The following is an 8,557-nucleotide window of genomic DNA, read 5'->3' as shown; positions in this document are numbered from 1 at the left end:
CTGTATTGCAAAGTGCTAGCTTATAAATGGATTCTAAAATAGAAATTAATCTTTTATAGTTATATTGTTTGCCATATGTTGGGAAATTTAGTGAGAAGGAAAATACTGGTCTTTTAGTAATCAATGAACATAGTCTTTAATATAAAATTCTATGAATCTTGCCAATTAAGATTTAGTAGGCAAAGGTAGTAAGCAATTGTATTTGCAAAAAGTGTACATTTTAAACCTGATCTTTGTTTGTCTGTTTTTCAACAGTTCAAGGCCTGGTAGGCCTCCTAAACGTTCCTTGGGAGTGTTGCAGGACAATGCGCGCCTTCTGCCACATTCAGTTCCAGGCCTCTTATCACCAGGACTTATCACTCCCACAGGTACTAAAATCCATCCCATGATCTGCCTTGTCTCTTTATGCTGCTCAGCATTTGAAATAAACTAATATTGATCTAACCGCTTTGTCCTTCAGAGCTTTTCAAGATTTACTAGAGGTTATGTTATTGAATTTTTTGAGTATTCATGTAAACAGTTTTGTTACTCTAGTGACTCAAATCAAATGGATATGACTTAAAAAACATTATTTTCTTGCAGAAAATCACTTTTAAAACTTTATTTTGTGTATGTATGCATGTATGTATGATTATGTGTGTTGGGAAAGGGGTTTAGGGGAGGTACACTGGCCAAACTAGCATTGTCTCAAATCCTTTTAGGATTTGATGTAGCACACGTGCTTATATGTTTCAGTAAAATTTTTTGTTTGCTTGTTTTTCAAGGGTTCTGAGCATCTGTGAATCTTGTACAAGATGTTACTCCAGGTTAAAAAGTAGAAAGAAGATGCACTTCTGGTATAGAAATCTTATGATTAGAAAAGAAGTGCAAGTTGTCATTGTCTTAAATCATAATTCAGTGTTTTTCATTGAACACTGATAAACAGTGCTCCCATAAAAATATCTCATAAATTAGCATTGAACTTTTTTGATTTTTGAAATAATAACCTAAAAGTATACAAAACACTTAAACTTAATATTTACTTAATTAAAACTTTAAAATCATTTTAGTTATGTGGTAGAAACTGAATTTAATAACAATGAGATCTTTATAAATAAAATGATACAAATATTTACAAAGCACTTACTGTATTTTGGGTATTAGGTCCTAGATAATGCACAATTATGAGTAACATTCTTTGTCATAATAGAATTAGGGAGAAGGACATTTAAACTAATAATTTCTTTAAAGTGTGGTAGGGACTATAATGCAAGTATATACAAGGTACTATAAGATCACAGAAAAGGGAGCAACTAAATCAATTTGGTAAATTGGCTAATACTCAGAGGGAAAGGAACTTTGGCTCTATGTCTTATATAATGAGTTTTAGACAAATGGAGAATCAAGAGGGAAACATTCTAAGCAGAGAGAATATAGACAGATATAAATTGATGAGAAATAGCTTGGTGTGCTAGGGGAAATGACAATTAATTTGAAGATATAGGAGCAAAGATTTGAGGTTAGAGACTCATAGGTGATATGGTTAGAATAGAAGGGGTTGGAAAAGACAACTTGTGAAGTTAGCCTTTTATTTATTATGTTTAGCCTTCTAAGATTTTTCCTATAGACCACTGGTTTCTAAAATATCTTTCAAGGACTTCCCTTACTGGCTGACATGAAATTGGTGAAGTACTTTTTTTTCCAGGTTCCCTATTTCTGCCTCAATTAAAATTTCACATGTTCTAATTCATATAGGATTTCATTTAAATAAATAAAAAATTTGCTCTAAGTAAAAGGAACCACTGATAAAGTAACTGAGTAAATAAATATTCTAAAAACAATTAGTATAGAGTAGTGGTTCTCAACCTGTGGGTTGCGAGTCCTTTGGCGGTCGAACGACCCTTTCACAAGGGTCGCCTAAGACCATCCTGCATATCAGATATTTACATTACGATTCATAACAGTAGCAACATTACAGTTATGAAGTAGCAACAAAAATAATTTTATGGTTGGGTCACAACATGAGGAACTGTATTTAAAGGGCCAGAAGGTTGAGAACCACTGGTATAGAGGGTTAATTGCAATGAAGGCAATAATGGGAAGGGGATCAGTTGCTATAGTTAAAGGCAGAAATACTGAAGACCTGAACTAAAGATAATTCAATTTAGTGGAGAAACGTTTCAGGTTGGTTTACTAATTAGTATTAATTACATCACACTTGGTAATTGATTAAAATATAGGGTGAGAAGATGAAATATAGGATGATTCATGTCTAGTCTGGGTGGAAAGCTGGATAATGGTGACGTTAGCTACGATAGAGAATTTAGGAAGAGACTCAGGCAATGGGGGTTAAATAATGACTTTTTTATTCTTTAAGTACTTATAAACAAAGTCTAATACAAGAAGAAAGTTCATATAAATAATATAGAGGGGATAACGTGCCAAGAATGTATCTTGGTGTTCAATAACTGATCATCTATTTCTTGAAAGAGCCTAGAAATAGTAGCTTGCAAATAATCATATCTATGTCCAACTTTTGAGGGAGTACATACATGAAAGAAAAAAGAATTTAATAATTGCCTTGAAGCTAATATATTATTGAGTAACTTTAGTACCCTATCTATTGAGGAAAACCTGTTAAGTTATATTGAGTTCCTATTATGTACCAGCCATGGGTGCCAAGTGTTTTATGTGTATTTTATGGAATCTCATAATAGCCTTGTGAATAGTATCTTTATTATTCAAGTAAAAATTTATGGCTAAGAGAATTTAATTGTTTATGATCAAAAAACAGTTGAGTGGCAGAACTGAGTTTCAAACCCAGGTCTTTTAACTACAGAGCCAATACTATTTTGTCATCATCATGATATCTTATAGAGCATGTAAAAATCCAGTGTGAGGCTTTCATCTCTTCTTACTTTACTTGGCCATATATGCTTCACCCCCTAACAGATAGTGGAGCCTTCTTCCTTAGATTATAGCTTTCCCTCCTACAATTTGGATTTACCACAAAAAGACCCATTGAAACAAAACTCTTTAATTTTTAACCTATGCTTGCACCCAGAATCTACACATATAAAGAGGTAATATGCTAATTTGTCCGTGATGGTGTCCTTGTAACAACCTATTTGCATATTGATGTGCGAGCAGCAAGGGGTGGGCGGCTGGAGCCAAATTCCCGGGGTTCTGAGGAAACTGTCTGACAGGAGCCCGGACTGCGAAGAAGGAAGAGGAAACAGCCATGGGGAGCTCTTCCAATCCCCCCTGCATGAACACCCTACCCCAACCCCCATACCCCAGGGGGAAGGGAGGCTGACAGGATGGGGAGAAGAGCCAGCCTAGAGGGTAGCTGCAGCCCACACCTCCAACTCCCGATCTCTTCCCCCACCACCCCCGCTGGAGTGCCCACAGCAATAGCATGCCAGCAACCAACCGTCAGCACTCCCAAGGCACCTGGGGCCTGTGGCCCACAGCTGCCTGGCCCCCTCCACTGGGGTCAGGCTCGCCTCTCCTCCCTACAACTCCAGACCTAGGTGGGGGCAGGCCTGAGTGGCCCCCCAGTGTCAGACCATCCCCCCAGTGTCAGACAGCGGTTAGGAGCAGTGCTGTCTCTGCAGAGGAAGCTCACTGAACCTCACTGGGGGCATGGCTAAACCCACCCTCCTAACCTGCCTGGCTCTGCCAACCCCTCCAGGGGCACCCACAACAATAGCACACCAGCGATGACCTGTAAGTGCCCCCGAGGCACTGGGAGCACATACAGTTGCAAAACAGCCACATACAATTTAAAGATTGGCACCAAGCGGAGAGGTTTGACAGTTACTCCCCCTTCAGCCTCGCTGCCCCCCTAGTGCCCCGCTAACTCCTTGCCCCCCACCAGTGCCTCCAGGGATGACCACTACTACAGGGTTTCTGACCAGAGCCTGCCCCTCTGAGCCTGCGGAAACCTCTGCAAAGCTTCCATAACTACCGTCCCAGGAAACAATCATGCCCTCCTTCCCTAATCAACACCTGCTACCTGTGAGGGTACCTGTGGGCATTTGGGGTTGAGCAGGCTGGCAGGGGGGCAGTTGGGGGTGATCAGGCAGGCAGGCAGGTGAGCGGTTAGGAGCCAGTGGTCCAGGATTGTGAGAGGGATGTCTGACGGCCAGTTTAGGCCTGATCCCGGCAGTCATACATCCCTCCGAGGAGTCCCAGATTGGGGAGGGTGCACGCCAGGCTGAGGGACACCCCCTTGTGTTAGAATTTCATGCACCGGGCCACTAGTCTATATAATAAAAGTCTAAGCAACCATTACAGTGGAATGACCAGAACGACCAGTCACTATGATGTGCACTGACCACCAGGGGCAGATGCTCAATGCAGAAGCTGGCTCCTGGTTGTCAGTGAGCTTCCACAGGGGGAGCACTGCTCATCCAGAAACCAGGCTCAAGGCTGGTGAGAGCAGCGGTGGTGGTGGGAGCCTCTCCTGCCTCTGTGGCAGTGCTAAGGAGCAGTGAGCTGAACAGTAAGAAGCAGCGAGCAGGCGGGCGGTAAGGAATGAGGGGTTCCAGACTGCAAGAGGGCGCAGGCGGGGATGAGGAACCCCCCACCACCAGTGCATGAATTTCATGCACCAGGCCTCTAGTGAAATGATAATGATAATGTGGGGTAAGTGGGTGAGAAGAGATTAATCAAAGAATTTATATGAATACATACATAATCCATGGATACAGACAATAAGGCAGTGAGTGCCTGGTGGATGCAGGTGCAGGATCGAGCAGGTCAATGGGAAAAAAAAAGGGACATCTGAAATACTTTCAACAATAAAGATAAATTTTAAAAAATGAAAATGAATTCAGGCATATCTAAGTATCAAAATCCGCATGACAAGTTAAATTATTCTACTTTCATTCATGTGTGTAAATATTTTATTGAAATGAAAACAATGTGATAGAAGATGAGATACATAATTGATTGTGAGATAAAAGGACATTTATTTTAAATTACTATGAAGTATATTCTTATCCTATGCAAATTCTCATTTGTGAATATACTCCATGATTTTAATAAAGTATTATAAAATAACATTAAGGTTTTAAATATCTTATTGTTTGAGAATAAATTTAACTGTTAAAAAAAGAAAACATACTGAAATGTGTTGAAATTTCTCTCAGATAGAAATAAAAGTGTCAGAAATAATGATAATAATGACCAAGGGCTGTAAACAAATTTAAACCAGAGTTGTAAAATATCTATTTAGCAGTAGTAAAAAATGTAAGTAAATGTCATATTTTTATTTCCGTTCTTTTATGTTTTTTTCTGATCTTGATTTTAAAAAAACACACCTTTATTATTGAAAGTATTACATAAGTCACCCTTCCTCCCCTATTGACTACTTCTAGCCTGCCCTAGGCCATCACCATCACCCTATTGTCAGGGTCCATGGATTATGCATATATGCACACAGATACTTTGGTTGATCACTTCCCAACACCCACCCAATCTGCCTTGGGCCTGAGATTCAAAAGTCTGTTGCATGCTTGAATGTCTCTGGATCTATTTTGTTCATCAGTTGATTTTGTTCATTAGATTCCTCATATGAAAGAAATCATGTGATACATGTATTTCTATGATGGGCTTATTTCACTTAGCATAATACTAAGTCCTCCCATGCTGTCTCAAAGGGTAAGAGATCATTCTTTTTTACAGCTGCATAGTATTCCACATTGGAAACACACCACAGCTTTTTTATCCAGTCATCTAATCATAGGAAGTTGGGCTGTTTCTAGATCTTAGCTATTGTAAATTGAGCTGCTATGAACATAAAGGTGCATATATTCTTTCTGATTGATGTTTCTGGTTTCTTAGGATATATCCCTAGAGTGCTATCACTGGATCAAATGGCAGTTCCATTTTTAATTTTTTTGAGAAAACTCCATACTGTTTTTCATTATGGCTGCACCAGTCTGTATTCCAATTATCAGTGTACTAGGATTCTCTTTTCTCCACATCCTCACGAGCACTTATCATTTGTTGATTTGTTGAAGGTAGCCATTCTGAAAAGTGTAAGGTGATATTTCATTATCTTTTTAATATGCATCTCTCTAATGATCAGTGACTTTGAGCATTTTTCAATATGTCTCTTGGCCTTCTGGATGTCCAATTTGGAAAAGTGTCTATTTAGGTCCTTTGCTCATTTTTTAATTGGATTGTTCGTCTTCCTTTTATTAAGTTGTATAAGTTCCTTGTATATTTTGGCTATTAGCCCTTTATCAGATGTATCATTGTCGAATATGTTCTCCCATACAGTGGGCTCCCTTTTCATTTTGTTGGTTTATTTTGCTGTGCAGAAGCTTTTTATTTTGATGTAGTCCCATTTATTTATTTTCTCCTTAGTTTCCCTTTCCTTAGGAGAATATATTGGCAAATATATTGTCTGAGATTATGCTGCCTATGGTTTCTTCTAGGATTTTTATGGTTTCATGACTTACCTTTATGTCTTTTACCCATTTTGAGTTTATTCTTGTGTATGGTGCAAGTTCATGTTCCAGGTTCATTTTTTTGCAGGTACCTGCCCAATTTCCCCAGCACCCTTTATTGAAATATCTCTACAGATTATGTAGCTTAAGCATGATTGTTCGTAGTTAAAGTGATTAATTACCCGCCTGGCATTTAGTTAAGAGGTTTTATTCCCTCCCTAACTTCAGGGGAAAATCCCTACCTGGGGAAACAACCTTTCTCGGAGAGGTGACCTTGGTTAAAACACAGAGCCAAGAAGGTGAGCAAACATATTAAGAACAGTATGCCATATATGCCAGGTCCCTTGAAACAGCAAGGATGGACCGGCTCCCGGCATTAGGAGATGTATCCACAAACGTATTGCTATGAGAGATGTTTGAGATTTTGCTGCCTATATTTCCTTCTAGGATTTTTATGGTTTCACAACTTAACATTGAAATCTTTTGCTCAGTTTGAGTTTATTCTTGTGCATGGTGTCAGTTGGTGATCCAGTTTCATTTGTGGGGGTTTTTTTGTGGGTTTTTTTTTTCATATATCTTTACAATGTTCCCAACACCATTTATTGAAGAGACTGTCTTGATTCCATTGTATGCTCTTATCTCCTTAGTCAAATATTAATGAACATAATGGCTTGGGTAGACTTCTGGGGTCTGTGTTCTGTTCCATTGTTGTATATGCCTATTCTTTTGCCAGTACCAGGCTGTTTTGATTACAGTGGTGTTGTGGTATAACTTAGTATCTGGTATTGTGATCCTTCTAACTTTGTTCTTCTTTCTCAAAATTGTTGCAACTATTTGGGGTCTTTTTTGGTTCCATATAATTTTTGGAGTATTTTCTAATTCTGTGACATGTGCCATTGGTAATTTAATAGCATTGAATCTGTAGATTACTTTGGGTAGTATGCACATTTTAATGATGTTCATTCTACCAATCCTTGAACACGGTACATTTTCCCACTTCTTTTTATCTCCGTCTATCTCTTTTTTCAACCTCCTATAGGTATGTCTTTTACTTCCTTGGTTAAGTTTATTCCTAAATATCTTATATTTTTGTTGCAATGGTAAATGGGAATGTTTTAGCTTCTCTTTCTGATAATTAATTATTGGTGTATAAAAATGCCATGATTTCTGGGTGTTAATTTTGTATCCTGCTACATTGCTGAATTCATTTATTAAATCTAGCAGTTTTTTGATGGAGTCTTTAAGGTTATCTATGTTCAGTATCATGTCATCTGCAAGTAATGAGAGTTTTACATCCTCCTTTCCAATTTAGATGCTTTTTTATATTTTCTTCTTGCCAACAGCAGTGGCTAGCACTTCTAGGACTATGTGGAATAAGAGTGGTGAAAGCAGACATCACTCTGTTGTTCCTGTTCTTAGCGGAAATGGTTTTAGTTTTTGGTGCTTATGTATGATGTGAGCTGTAAGTTTGTGATATATGGTCTTTATTATGTTGAGGTATGATCCCTCTATTACCACTTTTGTGAGCTTTTTTATTAAAAATGGTGTTGAATTTTGTTAAATGCTTTTCAGCATCTATTTATATGATCATTTGGTTTCTGTCTTTCAATTTGTTTATGTTATGTATCACGTTTATTTATTTGTGAATATTGTACCAGCCTTGCATCCCTGGAATAAGTCCCACTTGGTCATGCTGTATGATCTTTCTCAGGTATTACTGGATCCAATTTGCTAATATCCTGTTAAGGATTTAGCATCTATGTCCATCAGGGTTATTGACCTGTAATTGTCTTTGTAGTGTCTTTACATGGCTTTGGATTAGGGTAATAGGTTGAAAGTGTTTCTTTCTCTTAGATTTTTTGGAATAGCTTGAGAATATGTGCCAATTCTTTGAATGTTTCATAAAACTCCCCCGTGAAACCTTCCAGACCAGGGCTTTTGTTTGCTGGAAGGTTATTATTATTATTATTATTATTACTATTAATAATAATATCATTATTATGTCAGGTCAGCCACAGAATTTTAGTAATTGGTTTATGTGTGCCATGAGATGAAAAAGGCTGAAACTCACTGTTGTAGAGAAAGGAAGATCACTTCCTGTCGGCTATTAGCATATT

General features: G+C 38.1%; 1 protein-coding gene across 1 annotated transcript in view; it reads left to right on the top strand.

The window, feature by feature from the left end:
* The first annotated feature begins 256 nt into the window (after positions 1-256).
* DACH2 (dachshund family transcription factor 2) overlaps positions 257-8,557 on the top strand; it is a 452,839-nt gene continuing 444,538 nt past the window's right edge. The window contains exon 1 of the mRNA XM_006761453.1: positions 257-368. The gene's annotated coding sequence lies outside the window, so the exon portion shown is untranslated. The remainder of the gene's footprint in view (positions 369-8,557) is intronic.

Source organism: Myotis davidii, unplaced genomic scaffold (genome assembly GCF_000327345.1).
Source record: "Myotis davidii unplaced genomic scaffold, ASM32734v1 scaffold258, whole genome shotgun sequence".
In the NCBI taxonomy this organism is placed as follows: Eukaryota; Metazoa; Chordata; class Mammalia; order Chiroptera; family Vespertilionidae; genus Myotis; species Myotis davidii.
This window is presented reverse-complemented; position numbering and strand designations above follow the sequence as displayed.